The 16,162-nt window shown below is 42.2% G+C and overlaps 1 protein-coding gene across 2 annotated transcripts in view; it reads left to right on the forward strand.

Moving 5' to 3' along the window:
- The first annotated feature begins 372 nt into the window (after positions 1–372).
- Positions 373–16,162, forward strand: part of Slc4a4 (solute carrier family 4 member 4) — a 420,169-nt gene continuing 404,379 nt past the window's right edge. The window contains exon 1 of one of the 2 annotated variants that reach the window (XM_057771897.1): positions 373–459. The gene's annotated coding sequence lies outside the window, so the exon portion shown is untranslated. The remainder of the gene's footprint in view (positions 460–16,162) is intronic. The other variant, XM_057771894.1, reaches the window with a different exon arrangement.

Raw genomic sequence — 16,162 nt, forward strand, 5'->3', positions numbered from 1 at the left:
TGACCTCCATATGCTTCTCTCTCTCTCTCTCTCTCTCTCTCTCTCTCTCTCTCTCTCTCTCTCTCCCCCCCTGACAATATTTGATTAAATAAATGTAGAAGTAATAACTTCCTGACTTTTGTATTTTTCTTACTATAATTTTTCCCAACTGACCATTTCATACAGAAAAATATAAATATCTTTGTGTTGTATTAATTCTGAACAAGACCTCTTAAGAAGAAAGAGAAGTGTGGCTGGGGAGGGGAAGTGAGGGATGGTATGTTTGTTGGCCGTGACCTGCTGTTTTTAGATTGGCGAGTTGTCCCTGTTTGGCTGCCTTTGCCCATCTCATTTGGCAACTCCTAAGCCTGCATCTTTCAGAAGGTGTAAGGAGCTTGCAAGGCGGGAAGGATTTCTTTGGCTTTTCCAGGCATTGTTGCTGAGAAAGCATCACTCCAGACTTTTGGAAGGACACGGACTGTAAGTAAACCCATGGGTGTTTTGAATGAGTGCAGCGGACGCGCAGCTTGAAAGACATGCCGTGTGTCTACCTTTCTGCCTTAATAGGGAGTGACAAATCTATGAATCTTCTGTCTTGGTTTTATCTGTTATCAAGAGAAATTAATTTAGAGGCAGATGCAGATTCCTTATATCTACAGATTCAAACATTCGTGCACTTCTGTGGTCATTATGATCAAATAATAGAAAGGAAGGGAAACAGCATGGATGCCATGGGAAGGATGCCTGGAGAAGCCAAACTCAGGATTAATGTATTAACATGAATTCAAAGCTAAAGAAATAGAAGGTAAATAGAGAAATCTAATATCCCATCGACTTGGGTAAAGGATGCTATTATACCACTGATTAATTTTATTTGGAATTTATAAAAAGTGCTTTGAAATATTTCTGTTACAAACTAAAAAACTCCTTGTCAGCTTTATGCACTGTCAGCAGTGCTCATTTGCCAGTGCTGTCTTATTTCACCATTTCCTATATTAATTTTTCATTATTGAACAATGGTCATGTTCCATAGCTGAAGAATTTTATTATGTAAGTTAATAAATGTTCAATGCTTAATATTTTTATTATGGTTGACAATCTCTGGCATTTTAATAGGCACGTTCATTTAAAATCAGCCCTGTCTTAAGCTGCGCAATCATTTTAAAGAATTGTGTATTTAAGAAGAAAGTGACGTTTTCATAGCTTTCTCCAAATTGGTGATTTTCTTCTTCCTCCTTGAGGGCTTGAGAAAGGCTCACTATGAGCTTAGTCATAAATGTAGTAAAACCATTAGGCACAAAACATTATTGCTTTATTTAAATTTGTTGCCTGGAATTCACTAATATATAAAGGAATAGGAACTTAGAGTGACGTCAAAGCAAAGGTACATTTTCAGGCATAACTCACTTGTGAAGAGAGTACAAGGCAGTGTTTATGAAGGGCTTTATTATTTAAAGCCTTTTTATGTATTTTGTCATTTAGTCCTTAATATTTCTTTCTCAGCTAATAAAAATATACTATCTGTTTTGTCTGCATCTATACCTGGTATGTAATAACATATACTGGTAGATCTTCAAATATTGGTTTGAGAGAAAATGAATTTCTAAGGACAGATCCTAACATGAAGATGATAGTCTCAAGCCGTAGCAGCATTTTGCTATTTATTTTTATCACGATCTTTCCTAGTTTTACCTTCAATTACATTTGTTAACTGATCATTCAAGCAACATTTAAGGAGATGCTGTTGCTTGTTTAGTGGGGCTGTAAGGTCATGGGAAGTGTGGAGTGTGTTTATCTGTCACCCTGTCCATTGCTATCCTCAGAGGACCACTCAATGAGAACAAGGGTACATACTGTGAATCATTGTACCACATGACCGGGGATTTGGGCAATGAGACTAGTGACCGACAGATGCATTTACAGTTGATAAAGGTGGCATTTTGGCTGGGGAAGGTGTTTCTCCAGTTGCTATTGTCAGTTGAAAGGCTATGTTCCATGACACTTATGGCTGAGGAAGAAACCAGAAAGCTCTATAGGAGTGACGCTGTATTCCCAGAACAAGGGTATGCCTTGGTGGATATTTTGAGATAATCTTTGACAAATATAATCTTCCCCAATTCTGGGCCTTTGGAAAAAAATTCCTGACCTCCTGTATTTCCTTTGCCGACTCCTGTTCTCACTCAGCTCTCAGCTGTCATTTCTCCGAGAAACTTCTGTGGGGCCAGCCTAAGGCTGGATGAGATGTCTCTCTTCCGAGTTACTACAGCACCAAATAATCTCCTTCATGCCATACGTTATATGATTGTCATTGTTTTTGTTTTATGTGCTTGTGTGTGTGTTACCTACTAGATGAAAACTCCATGATGACAGGAGTTGTATGTGATTTGTTCGCCATTTTACTCTAAGTCGGTGCTCGGTAGTAGTGTTTGTTAAATACCCGGATGAAAAGTGAATAGTGAGAAAGTCAAAAACTCTGATAATAATTGCCATTTTCCTGTGTGTCTGCTAAGTGACTAGGCCTTCATAGATGTTAATATTTAATCCTTGGGACAATCTAGATGGGGCAATCGAGGTTCAAAGGACTTAACTTGGTAAAAGCTATACTGCTTTGGTTTATGTGAACCAGGATCTCGGAATGGGTAGCCTCTGTCTTTCCACTTGGAAACGCTGCCTCTCTGACATCTTGTATCTGTATAAGTAGTCACAGGCTGAAAAACATCTTTATTATTTACCACAGACTTCTAAGCTGGGCATTGTTTTATATTTATATCCAACTGTGAACTGTGAATATATATCCCTTGAGTTATATCCAATAAGTGAAAGGCATTGTTTTTGGATTAGATATCCTAGATGCAAGTACCCCTCTGTGCCACAACTGTACAGCTCTCTCAGTGTAGAGGACTCTCACTTTACAACGCTGAGATGAAAAAATAGACGTATTTCAGCATGGCTGGTGGAATAATTTCTATGTTTTCCTTGTCATTTTTCCTCCAAGAAAGAAAGTTTATAACAAACTCGGGAATAATAGCTATTAATAGTATCAAGTTCTCTTTTCCCTTCTGCTGTCTGATTATTGAGTAGTTTCCTAGCTTTCTGAACTCACTCAGTAGACTGCTGCTTGTGCGTGGATTTGATGCAGCTCCTTCTGTTCTGCCAGTGGCCCTTCCTGAAGCCGTTTCAGTAACTTGGCTTTCCTGCGGCCCTCGGAGTGCAGCTGGCAGGAGGAGCTTGGTGGATTTTCCCCAGCGGTCTTGACTGCAGCGGCCACCGGCCACCGTTGCCCCGATGACTTTCCTTTGCTCTTTACCCTCCCACTTCAGTTCACGTCTGTGGAGAGGTGAGGGGTCTGGCTTGTGATGCTGACAAGGAATGTCTGTTTTTGACTGAGACGAGCAGACCCTAGAGATAAGGGAAGACGTTTTCTGTGACTCCTTAAAAACAGAGGAGTTCCTCATGTCTGCAGAGAAGAGAGCATTTGGTGTGAATAGGAACGTAAATGTGTTTTCTGAGCAGTGTCAGCACATTTGACAGCTGCTTTAATAATAAAGATCCCTGGTGTGTAGGGCAATACAAACTCGCACAAGGAAAAGAACGTCTTTTTCTCATTTCAAAAATGTGTTCAAGGTGGATTTGTTTCCTAAAACCACAATTAACCAAAGTTTTATTTTAATTTCTTAACATAATTTTAGACTTAAATGATTTAATAATAAATTGCTCTAAGGCAAATATGATCCTAACATACATTTCGGCCATCAGGTATTCTGTTCTGTCTTTGTGTTCTGTAAATGTTTGATGAAGCCACAGTTCATTATTGACTTTTCTTTGATCTTCCCACCAGTTAGAAATATTTGTGTTTCTGCTTTCCTTGTGACTTCGCATTTGTGTTGTCTGGCATTGGAATCTGGTGAGTTTGTGGGGGAGAAAGAGAGAGGAATGTGGATAATGTAGGCCCACGTAGGCTGTGGCTGAATGAAAGGAAATCCTAGGCTAGCTTTTCAGGAGTCGAGGTCTAATTTATAGAAAGATTGTAAATTTCAGCCAAGATTGGTGGTGCATGCTCGTAATCACCGCACGTGGAGACAGAGGCACAGGGGCCCAGAGTTTCATGGCATTTTGGGCCACATAGTGAGACCCCATTTCAAACAAACAAACAAACAAACAAAGACTATGAGTCTAACAGATTTTACACATACACAAACACACACACGCACACACGCACGCACGTGTGCTCACCATCACTCAGGAAAATCCTTTCAGTGTAATAAAGGTGCACACCTTCAGGAACCGCACATATCCAAGAACAGCCATTCTGCAGGTTTTTTTGTCACTAACTTGGTTTTGTCAAGACTTCTAAGACTTTTTTTTAACCTTTAAAAATTACATTTGCTTACTTATTTGGAGCTGGGTGGGGCACACACGGACCTCAGCATGTGTGTGGACGTCAAACAACACCTTGTGAGACTGAGCTCTCCTCTTCTGCCCCGTGGGTCCCCTCAGGGCAGTCCATCAAGCTGCGGTTACCTGCTGAGCCATCTCACGAGCCATCCTTTTGTATTAACAAGTCCAAGATTTAGTTATACAAAATAACACATTGCTCATTTCTATCCACCCCATTGCCCCAACCCCTGTCCACTCATTCCTTTCTCGCCCAAGGTTGACTATTGTGACTTATACATTTTGTTCTGGAAGTGACATACAACATTTTTGCATGCTATTTGGCAAAGTTGCATTGTCTATCCCCAAAGCAAAGGGAAGGAAAACATCACTACTGTGAGCCACACAGAGGAAGAGTAGCATTAAAGCAGATTAACACGGAGGTGGGGGATACTGACTTGCAAGTTTGATTTCTAGCAATATAATGAGTTACATAAAATTTAGTTACACAAAATAACACATTGCTCATTTCTGCTGGCCCCAACCCCCACTCACTCATTCACAGATATTTGTGATGCCCTTTGTACTAAAAATCAACCAAAGTTCTGACTAGAGTGCAAAACAATTACTAAATGCTTTTCTTAAATAGAAAACACTCAAGTCAGAGTGAGTGAAGAGGTACCATAGTGATGACGCTGCCGAGAACCACCTTTGAGCGTTGGTGCAGGATGGAGTAAGAGGCTGAGGGAAAGGTTCTAAGAAGGATGCAGAAATCCATATCAAAAATTCTGTCCACGTTTATGAACAACTTTCCTTTGTTGCCTCAGTTGTTCAGTAAGTTTCAGATGTTCTGTAAATAGGTAAATCATGGAAAAATTCAACTAAGAAAGTCAACAGGTAGGGATGGGTAAGAGCAAACTACATTGCATGCAGTTGTGAAACCCTCAAAGAATGAATAAAAATTTAAAAATAACTGGTGTGTTTTTGAAATTTGGTAGAATGAAATAACTAGAACCTAGATTTTGATGTTTCTATCTAACAATTTAAGAAACATATTTCCCTTATTTCCATAGTAAAAGCATTTCAACAACATTTATTAATTTTAAGAAACATATTTCCCTTATTTCCATAGTAAAAGCATTTCAACAACGTTTATTAATTTTACGGTTTTAACATGCCATTTTCTATACTATTGAATAGGCACTGCATGCATATATCATAAAATAAAAAATTCGTAAATGGACATAATATAACATAAAGCTTTCTCTTTTTAATTACTGGGCATTATTGCCTTTCCAGAAGCAGTTGCTGCTGCCAGTAGTGGTGTTTCCAGAAGTGCATGAGTGTGTACCTTCCACACAGATACTTATAAACTATAAGCAAGGACTGTATTCCAAGCTTACCATCTCTTCATGTAACTATTACTCTGGGAGATCATTTTAATACTTGTGGGTTTGTCTTGCCCTTGGGAGAGTGTATGTATGTTCTTCCACATTATAGATGTATCACACTTGTTCTATTTTGTTATTTCAGATACTTCTGAATAAATGCACACACACTCATGGCTCTTCTCACCTGTGTCTATTATATGTCCTATAAGACGAATTCCTAGATGCAGAACTTCAGAGTCAAAGATACAGCTACTTAAAAGTAACATGAGGGCCCGCTTGTTGGGGTTTATGTTCTGCCCAGTTCCCACAGCCAGTAAGCCCCCAAAGAAAATTACACAGAGAGTCTACATTAGGTTATAAACTGATCGGCCCATTAGCTCAGGCTTCTTATTAGCTCTTAAACTTATATTAACCCATTATTCTTATCTATGTTAGCCATATGGCTCGGTACTTTTTCAGCAGGGCAGGTCACACCCTGCTTCTTCGGGGGTCCGAGCAGGACTGAGGAAGAATGGGCTTCCTCCTTCCCAGCATTCTCCTGTTCTCATTGCCTCACCTTTACTTCCTATCTGGTTGTCCCACCTATACTTTCTGCCTGGCCAATCAGTGTTTATTTAAAACATGATTGACAGAACTTAAAATCATCGTACTCATGGTGAGTTGCTCGCGACAGACTCCTGCCAGATTCTCCGATTATTTCCTTTCTCCCTAATGAAAAATGTCCTTCCTTTTTTTGTTTTTTTGTTTTTTGTTTTTTGTTTTTCAAGACAGGGTTTCTCTGCATAACAGTCCTGGCTGTCCTGAAACTTGTTTGGTAGACCAGGCTGGTCTTGAACTCACAGAGATCCACCTGCCTCTGCCTCCCTTGTGCTGGGATTAGAGGTGTGCACCAACACCTGGAAAAAACCATCTTTCAATTCGGCTTGCTAATATACTTGGATTTATGCTTTTTAAACAGTTTTAGTGTTTTATATACTTGCCTTACTGTGTTTATGAATTTTTCTTTTGTTTCAGGTACTTTATGCTTTTGTTTTTAATGTTTAAAAGCTTTTCTGCACTGAAATTTGTGTTGGCCTGAAGGATAACACACACAAACTTCTCATAGATGGATATCCTAATTGTTCCCAAACCATTTCTTCAAAAACACACTTTCCCCACTGTTGTGTAGTGCCATATTTAATAATAACTGAAATTTCTTCTTCCATCTATTTCTTTAGCAAATTTTAGCATCATGCATGGGCAAGTACCGCATGTGCTTGTGGAAGTCAGCGGACAGCATGCAGGCTTCCATTCTTCTACCATGTGTGTCCCGGGGAATTGAATGCAAGCCATTGGGCTTGGCAGCCAGTGCCTTTCCTACTGTGCCGTCACGCTTGCCTCTTTGCTATCACACCTAATATCATCTATTTATTAATTGTATTGCTTACAGGTTTCTTTAGAAATTAAAGAGATTAAAAAGCTATAAAATAAGTATCTCTCTCCCTTTGTGTGTGTGTGTGTACATGTGTGTTGTGTGTGTACCTATTTATAGCTGCCCTGTATGAGCCCAAAAGACAATGTGCAGTGTCTTGTTCTGTCCTTCTCTGCCTTCTTTTGAGATAATGTGTCTCACTGAACCAGGAGCTGCCAATTTTGGGTGAGGCTGGTGCCAGCAATGCCCAGAGAAACCCCTGTGTCTATTGGTTAAGGTTACATGCTTCATGCCTGACTTTTTTGCTGGCGGTGGTGCTAGGGTTCTTTATGCTTGCCAAGCAAGCATCTTTACTCCCAAGCTATCTCTCCAGCTCTAACGTTGTCTTTAAATACCCACATGGGGGGCTGTAGAGATGAGTAGCCATTAAGAGTGCTTCCTGCTTTTTTAGAGGACAGGAGTGGATCCCAAGGAGGCCACCCACACTCCATGTATGCATAAATCAAACTGTAATAATTTTTAAGTTCCCCACAAGGAAGATATTATTAGAAAGGAAATGAAGTTGCAATACTTCCTGAAGAATAGCTTACATATTTGAGTGTTTTGAGTATTTGTTCTAATGAGACAGTTTATTTCCTCTGTTCCTGTGTAGAATTATGCCCTCCCCTTTCCTGGATCTCTGTAACAGTTATCTGCATGTCGCAACTTGCCTACTTAACTGGCCTGGCTTTATAGTGCATACACACCTCACTACTGGAAGGGAAGTGCATAGAGCAGGGATTTTACTCTTTGAGGTCCTACTGCATCTTTAGCATCCAGAATTAATTACACCTTATACATAAAATATACCAATATCAACACCACACATTAAAAAACAAAACAAAAAACCTCAATACTTTATGGGTAGGATTTTCCCAAGGTGATTCAAGGAAGGTACCCCTAGTAGATTTAAATAGGGAGCAAGAGAGAATCACCTAAAGTACTTGGTGGAGGCTAAAAGATTATAATTTAACATTAAAATTTCCTGTTACCAGTTATCTGTCTTGCTATAGTGAAGGACCATATCTGAGAGTCTACTCATCTCAGTGTGCAGAACAGGACCCTCAGGAAGCGTGACTTCATAGAGGAGAGGATGCTGAAACTTAAGGCATGTGCTGGGAGAGTTCCCACGCTTTCCCGACTAGTCTCTCTCTTAAAAAACAAAGTATGTTTCATCTGTTTGTAGAAATGACCACAAAAATATTTCAATAGAAAGAGAATTCCCTAGAATATGAGCTCCATGGAACAACCTTCATATTGTTCCAAACACGCTTTTTGTATGTAATTTACTATTAAAACAAACCATTGTGAAGATACTAACTCCATTTCCAAAGGTTTTAGGTTCGGGATGTAGCAGCTATTATTAGAAGATGAGAGAAAAGAAGGGGGGCTAGTGTCAGGACAGGTTCCAAAGCTATACACCCCCCCAAAATTATTTTTCCATACATTATATTTAGATCGTGGTTTCCCATCCCTCATTTCCTCCCAGATCTTCCCACCTCCTGACTCATGCAGCTTTATGCTTTCTCTCTCTTTTTTCTCTTTAGAAAACAAACTACAACACCCCCCCCATAAAAACCCAGGCCAATAACAAAGCAAAGAATAAAAACAGACAAAAACCCAAAACAAACGGAAAAACAAACAACCCTCCAAAACAACAACATAGAAAACCCAAGAGAAACATATATATATACTCAGAGGCATGCTCGTGTGCACGCGCACGCATGCGTGCGTGCACACACACACACACACCATAATAATACAAAATCAGAAGCCATAATAGGTAAGTGAAAGGTGAATAAGATAAAAAATTTCACAAGCAAAGCATTATGAGACAAAACATCTCCAAAAATGCTCTTGAGTTAGTTTTTTGTTGGCCATCCACAGCTGGATATGGAGCCTTCCCTTGAGTGTGGTTTGTGTACCTAATAAGTCTCCATTGGAGAAAACGAATATTTCCTTTGTAAGCAGTTGTCAGTTGAAGACAGCCTCTTGGTTAGGGATGGGAGCTCATTTCCACTTCCCTTCTCAGTGCGGGACCCCATCTAGCTTGACTCTGTGCTGGTCCTGTGCACGCTGCCACAGTCTCTGTGAGTTCACATGTTCCTCGGTACTGTTGTGTTTGAAAGATATTGTTTCCTTGGTGTCTTCCATCTCCACTCTGGCTCTCACAATCTTGACATACCTTCTGTAACAGTTCCCCGAGCTCTGAGAGGAAATCTTTGATGAAGCCATCCAATTCCCGGTTAAGTGTTCCCAGGTCTCTTGCTCTCTGCATATTGTCTGGCTGTGGGTCTCTATTCTCATCTCCTGTAGGAGGAAGCTTCTCTGATGCTGGCTGAGCAAGGCACTGCCCTATGGGTATCACAGAAAGTCATCAGTAGTCATTTTATTGCTATACTCTTTAGCACAACAATAGGATTTAGATTTACCCCAGGTCCACAGCCTAACTCACCTCACCTTCTTGTCCACCCAAGTAGTGTTGGGGATCTGTTCCATATCATGGAGTGGCCTTAATTCTGATCAGATTTTGGTTGGTTACTCTTACGACATGTGTGCCATTATTGCACCAGTGTACCGTGTAGGCAAGTCAGTCACCATTGCTTATTGCCTTACATTCATTGTACGCAGTAATGGGTTTCATAAAGATGTTTTCGTCACACTGTGTCATGTACTTTTATTGTATTGATCCCATACTCTCTTCTTCTTCCTGATGAGCCCTGCTATGCTCCTTCATCCCCTCAGTTTCACTTCTATTTACACAAATGATTTTATGCACCCACATAAAGTCTTAGATCTACAAATGAAAGAAAACACCCAATATTTGTCTGAGTCTGACTTGTTTTGCTTAATATGACCATCTTGAGTTGCATCAGTTTTCCTGAAAATGACATTCTTTCGCTCTTTTTTATTGCTTAGTAGAGCTTCACACTTTTTTACTCATTCATCTGTAGATGGACATCTAGGATGATTCTAGAACTCAGATATTGCGAATACTGCTATAGTAAACCTGGATGAGCAAGTGTCTCCCCTAGGACCTCCTGTTTCCCATCCGGATGTAGGAATAGAGTGAAGGGTCATGTTTGTCGAACTGTCCTTTAGTATTTCCCATGGAAAGATACCTAAGAGTTTTAGCATGACTGTCACTCCAAGAACATAGTCTCTGGTGAAACTGATGGATTGCCATATTCGATCTCAATGGCATGAGGAAAGCTGGCACTACTATGCTCACCATAACCAGACCTGAACACTCAGTGCCAACACCGAGGGCTAGGTTTATGTACTTGATCCTTTGGGCTTTGATATGTTCATGTACTCCAAATTAGTCACATGCCATTTATCCTAGAACCTATGAACCTCAGGCCTACCCCATGCCTATGGGCACCATGGGCTCCATACTCAGGCTTATGTCATAAGCAGGCTCCATGAACTTCATATAAAATCTCATATATTCAGTAGATTGACCCATGTGGTTAGTGGGAACAGTCATGTGCTCTAGGCTATAGCTTATTCGGTAGAACCAATTTATCCCATGGCCTGGCCCATCTGCTCAATGCGAGAGGCCCTGCAGTCAACACCAGAGCTCATGTGCTTGACTGAGCCCATGCAGTCCAAGGCAATTGCCTGTACGTGATCTCAGAGCCTACTTGATCCATGTCATAGTCTAGGCTTGAATCCATCCATTTCATGCTAACACCCCCCAATATGGTTATTGCCAGGGTCCATCCTTTAGATTCGTGGCTGCTCTCTCTTCCTCTCCATCCTCCCTGCTTTGCCTTAATCACTCTTTACTCCAGAGCATCGCTTATGCCCCTTTTCAAGGCTCGCCAAAGCTTGGAGACATTTCCATCTCTTTTCTGGCAATGACTCTCTAATCCTTCACCCACGACACACTCCATCTTATCCATTCCTTACTCATCTCAGATCCAAATATCCCCCATGTTGTCAACACCACTACTTAAAGGTCTCTCCATATCTTCCATTATTATTTATCCTAAACCCCACGCTGCCATTCTTGTTCCTACATAATGCACTTTCCACGTCCGAGCCTTTGTGCTGGCGATTGGCATCAACAGGCTGCTGCTTTCCCCCACCCCAGCCCAAACCACAGGCCAGTGCAAAGAAGCCTTCAGGCAGTTGCTGTGGGCTTTCAGAGTGGGAAAAAACATCATCTTCTCATAGGGTCTGCTCATCCTCTGTCATGTACATTGGTGTATAAACTGGCTATTAAACATATACAGTGTGCATAGCTTCAATGGACTTTTCAAAAGTCACAATTCCTATTTCTATAAGTTTTCCATATTCCAGAACATCTTCTAGGACCACCACACCAACTAAATACTTCTTCAGGTTCTTCCAGCCAGCCTTATGATCGGGATTCACTTCAGATCCTAGTTGTCCAGTTTCTCCAGTCTTTTGCATTGCTTTCTTCGTACATCTGCCACCAGAGTCTTCTTTGACTCTCAGGGGTCTTCCGTCCTGACAACACACACTCACAGCTTCAACAACGTGGCCACCATTCTCTTCCATCTTAAATTCCAAAATATATGTCCCTTGGAAATTCTTTCAGCATCTACTAGAGAGAGCCATGTATGCTGCCTCTTTGAGTTTTTCTCTAACCAGTATTTAGAAAAATCACTGCTGTTTTACGTCACGAGATGTTTGTGATGACAGTTCTAAATATTCTTTTTTAGTGAATAATTTATTTTTCTTTGATACATGGGTGTTTTACCTGTATGCATGTCTTTGCATCACGTGCCTGATGTCCATGGAGGTCAGAAGAGGGCATCGGATTCCTTGAACTGGAGTTATAGATTGTTGTTAGCTGTGGTGTGGGTGCTGGGAATCAAACCCATGTCCTCTGTATGGGTAGCACTCTTAACTGCTGAGCCGTCTTTCCAGCCTGGCACCTGAATGTTTTAATCAGCTTGGCATGCAGCAGAAACCATCTGTCTCCTTTTTCCTACCTTTTTCTCTTCCCTCTTCCCTTCAAGCCCAAGCCCGGGTACCACTCAGCATGCCCCATGCCTTCTTTGCCTTCTTGGGGCTTCCTAGCCACCATCTCTATCACCCGTGTGAACAGTTTCAGCCTTATTTTCCATGTCTGGGCTTTGTCTTCTGTAGCAATTTCCCACTGAGGTGTGGAATCGTGACATAGTGTTTATTCTTTGATTATTCATGGGTGTTCCTATGGCAAGGCTGAGAGAGTCTCTGAGTCATCCCAGAGAGCCAGAAAACATTTGCTGTCCAGTAACCAAAATACCTGGGACCATTATTACTTGTGAGATGAAGAAAGGGCAGTTGAGGTCCTTCTGGGAGCCAAAGTCTCCTCGTGCAAGCCTGTCATCTTCCTCAGACACATGCACAGGACATGTTCAGCCAAGGAAGGAACACCTGTGTCTGAGGAAAAGAACATGTCCTCTCTTGCTTTGAACATCAGGCATGCTACTTCATTCAAAGTTTTGTAGTCAGGATGACCTTCAAGTGTCTTTAAACCCTCAAATACCATGCTAACAGGATTTTAATTACTAGAAGGAAGTGCTTCGATTTCTTTTATGGATCACTTTTCACGAAGGCCAGGATGCCAGCAAGTTATCAGTTGTCACTGACTGGAGACAGAGTCCCCTGTGTGCAGCAAGTGTTTACTGGAAGCAGGAGGAAAGGAAATATAAGGACTGTGGGGCTGTGTCATTGGCAGTAGAAAAACGCTGCCAGCGACGCTCTGCTCTGGAGGGACAAACGTATTGACCAGCCCTTTGGAGGCAGTGACCTCTCTAGTGGGAGAGTCTTTTAATCCCTTCGTGTCTCTGAGGGCTGGCCCGGCAGGATCCTGTTGCCAGGAATCCAAGATAGCTGTTACCTTGACAGCAGGACTGCAGCATGCGTGCGTCTTTCCTGGTCCCCATGTGATCCTTCACTGTGACGCTTCTATGTTTACACCTGTGCATGACTCAGGACAGTGGAGACCTCCCATGTGTCCCCTATGCCCTTGTCAGCAGACGGTGCTGAGACAGCCGGTCAGCTTGTGCTTGCCCTCTGCTGCTCCTCTAGAGGTCAGCTGATGGGAGCCCTTAAGCCAGAGAGGGCTCTCTCTCAGGGAAGACAGCATGATTCCTGAGATGGACAAGAAGCCTAGGTAAGCGAGGTGCACCTGTGTCTCCCACGAGCCCATTCCTGGGTGCTCCTTCATGTGGGGGCTCTGAAATAGGGTGAGGAGTTTCAGGTTCCTAGATGTCACAAATGTGGCTGGACAATTATCAGCACTGCGTCACCCGGATCACCGGGTGGTTTCCTGTGGCCTGCCATTCTCATTTCTGTTATTTTGGAGATTGCTTGTGCTGACGGATTTACGTACCCAGTGGGAGCAGTTGTAGATTTAAGGCCAACTCTGGGGTTAGTGAGGTCACTGCCGAGCTCCTCCTGGTCTCACCTGGATTTATAAGCTTAGTGGCTTCTGCTCTGAGCAGTCAGCCACTCTCCTTATGTGGTTTTTTTTTATCTATAGGATAAATTTCTAGTTACGTCATAAAGTTTCTCTTATAACCACGCCGCAGTATGACCCATTTATCATTGGTTATAATTGAAGACATGGCCATCACAGAGTATTTATAAGAGACCATGCATCATCTGTGGTTTCTGGCAATGCCCCCTTTGTTCCTTTCTTTAACTTTGAAGTTCTGGGTCTTTCATAAACACCATCATTCACAGCGGCAAACTGCCATGATCGGAGTACCTTGGCCTCTCCTGTCCTGAGAGCACACACGCATTGGTATCTCCCAGCTCTGGTCTCCACTCACCGTGACGAGATCTCTCCCTCCTGCGTGTGGACATTCTCACACGTTGCCCCTGTGCATCCATGCAGCCTATGATGTAACTCACTGTGTGTCTCTTCCAAACCCAGTGGCCACAGCTGCCAGCCCTGCAGCTGCAGATTTCAGAGGAAGCCGCTGCCAGGCTGAGCCCCACTGCGGCTGCATGGGTGCTGGCTTTTTACACAGCCTCCTCAGCTGCCCTACCGCAGCCCTTGGCTCTGGCACCTCAACCAGCCACGCTTCTGCAAAGTGGAAAAAGGCTGCCTCTTCCTTCTAGCTTATGATGATAAAGGGTCTGAGGACAGGATTTGCTAACCTTAAAGCACAAGACGCAGCTGCTGCTTCTGAGATGAAGACCATGGCTCCTGGGCAGCCCTGTTATGGTTAGAATTCTGTTCTTCCACTTGCTTGAGCCCAGTAAACTCAGGTTTTGCTCCCACCAGTACTGCCTCTCATTTGGTATCCCTGCTAACACCTGGGCCGGTTTTGTGTTTGAAAACAACAGTGTTTCTTCCTTTCTGTGAGTGGTAGGAAGGCTTGGGCCCTATATGTTCCAGGTTGTGAGACAGCCATCAGTTCATACACCTAGAGTCAAACATCCTGCTGGAATACCCAGACACGAACCTCACTGGCTCTAACCCTTAGATACTCCTGCCAAATTTACTATACCAGACTCCTTGCTCCCTTTGATAAATGTTTCGTTGTTGCTTTTTATCTGTAGCTTATTTGGGATTTCTCCAGCTAATCAGATATGTGAAACCGAATTGGGGTTAGAGCTCATTATTTTCTCAGAATGATCTGCAGTGCTAAGTAACTGCAGTCTATTCCAATAGATTAAATGGAGCCCCGGGATGCAGGGGCGTGGATCTTCTTATTCTCCTCGGGTGTTGTAGAATATTAAGATGTGCTGCATTGGTTATGCTGTGGAACATTTGTTTTAATGACGCAAAGATGTGTTGCATTCTTTTACGTTGCATTTGTTTAACTCTGTGAAGCTCTGTCACTGTGCCCGTCTGAAACACCTGACGGTCTAATAAAGGAATGAACGGCCAATAGCAAGGCAGGAGCAACACGAGGCGGGCTGGCAGGCAGAGAGAATGGATAGAAGGAGAAATCTGGGGTGAAGAGAAGAAGGAGCAAGATAGAACAAGGAGAGGAGGACATCAGGGGTCAGCCACCCAGCTACACAGCCAGCCACGGAGTAAGAAGTAAAGAAAGTATACAGAAATAGAGAAAGATAAAAGCCCAGAGGCAAAAAGTAGACTGGCTAATTTAGGTTAAGAAAAGTTGGCCAGAAATAAGCCAAGCTTAAGAAAGAATAAGACTCCATGTGTGATTTATTTGGGATCTGGATGGTGCCCACCTCTCAAAGAGTAAAATAATATTAATAAAAACAACCAACAACACTTGCTTTTATCTAGCTCTTAGCTCCTACTTAGCTGAGATGCTCGACTTGCTGCTAGTTGTCACAGTTCAAGCTTCAAACACTGTTTGCAAATGGCTCCCCTCACTCATGAGGACATCGCACGCCTTCAGCATCTCCTTTCCCCCGTTCTCCTCACTACTTTGCTATCTCCCCTTTCCCTAGCTAGACTGCTGACAACCGCCACCAAACTGCACCACCCTCACCATGTGCAGTGGTGAGCATATGGGATTCTTCTGTCAGTTTCTCTCCATGATCAGTGAGTGAATATATATGTATGTATGTATGATGTATGAAATTTATGTATGCATGTATCATCTATCTATGTATCTCCATTAAAGATCAGAAAATTGAGTTGAAAGAAAACACTTTAAACTTTCCAGAAATGCTGGAGACTAATGCCTTATAAATGCCACCTATCCTGAACAAATGGAAACTTTTTGCCATATTTCTTACTAATTTTGTTATTTTAGGTGTTTGAATGTTTAGTATGTGTCTCCAACACATGTGTGTTTGATGTCTATGGAGGTCAGAAGGGGGTGTCAAATCTCCCAGAATTGTAGTTCTGGGTGCTTGTGAGCCACCATGTGGGTGCTGGAAACTGAACCCAGGTCTTCTGCAAGAGCAGCTACTGCACCATCTTTCCAGGCCATTCTTAATATTTTTAAATCAATACATTAGTGCACAGCCAATGTTCTTTGTTTACTTATTAGAGCCATAACTCTTTAATTGC

The sequence above is a fragment of the Chionomys nivalis genome, chromosome 6 (genome assembly GCF_950005125.1).
Source record: "Chionomys nivalis chromosome 6, mChiNiv1.1, whole genome shotgun sequence".
NCBI classification, from domain to species: Eukaryota; Metazoa; Chordata; class Mammalia; order Rodentia; family Cricetidae; genus Chionomys; species Chionomys nivalis.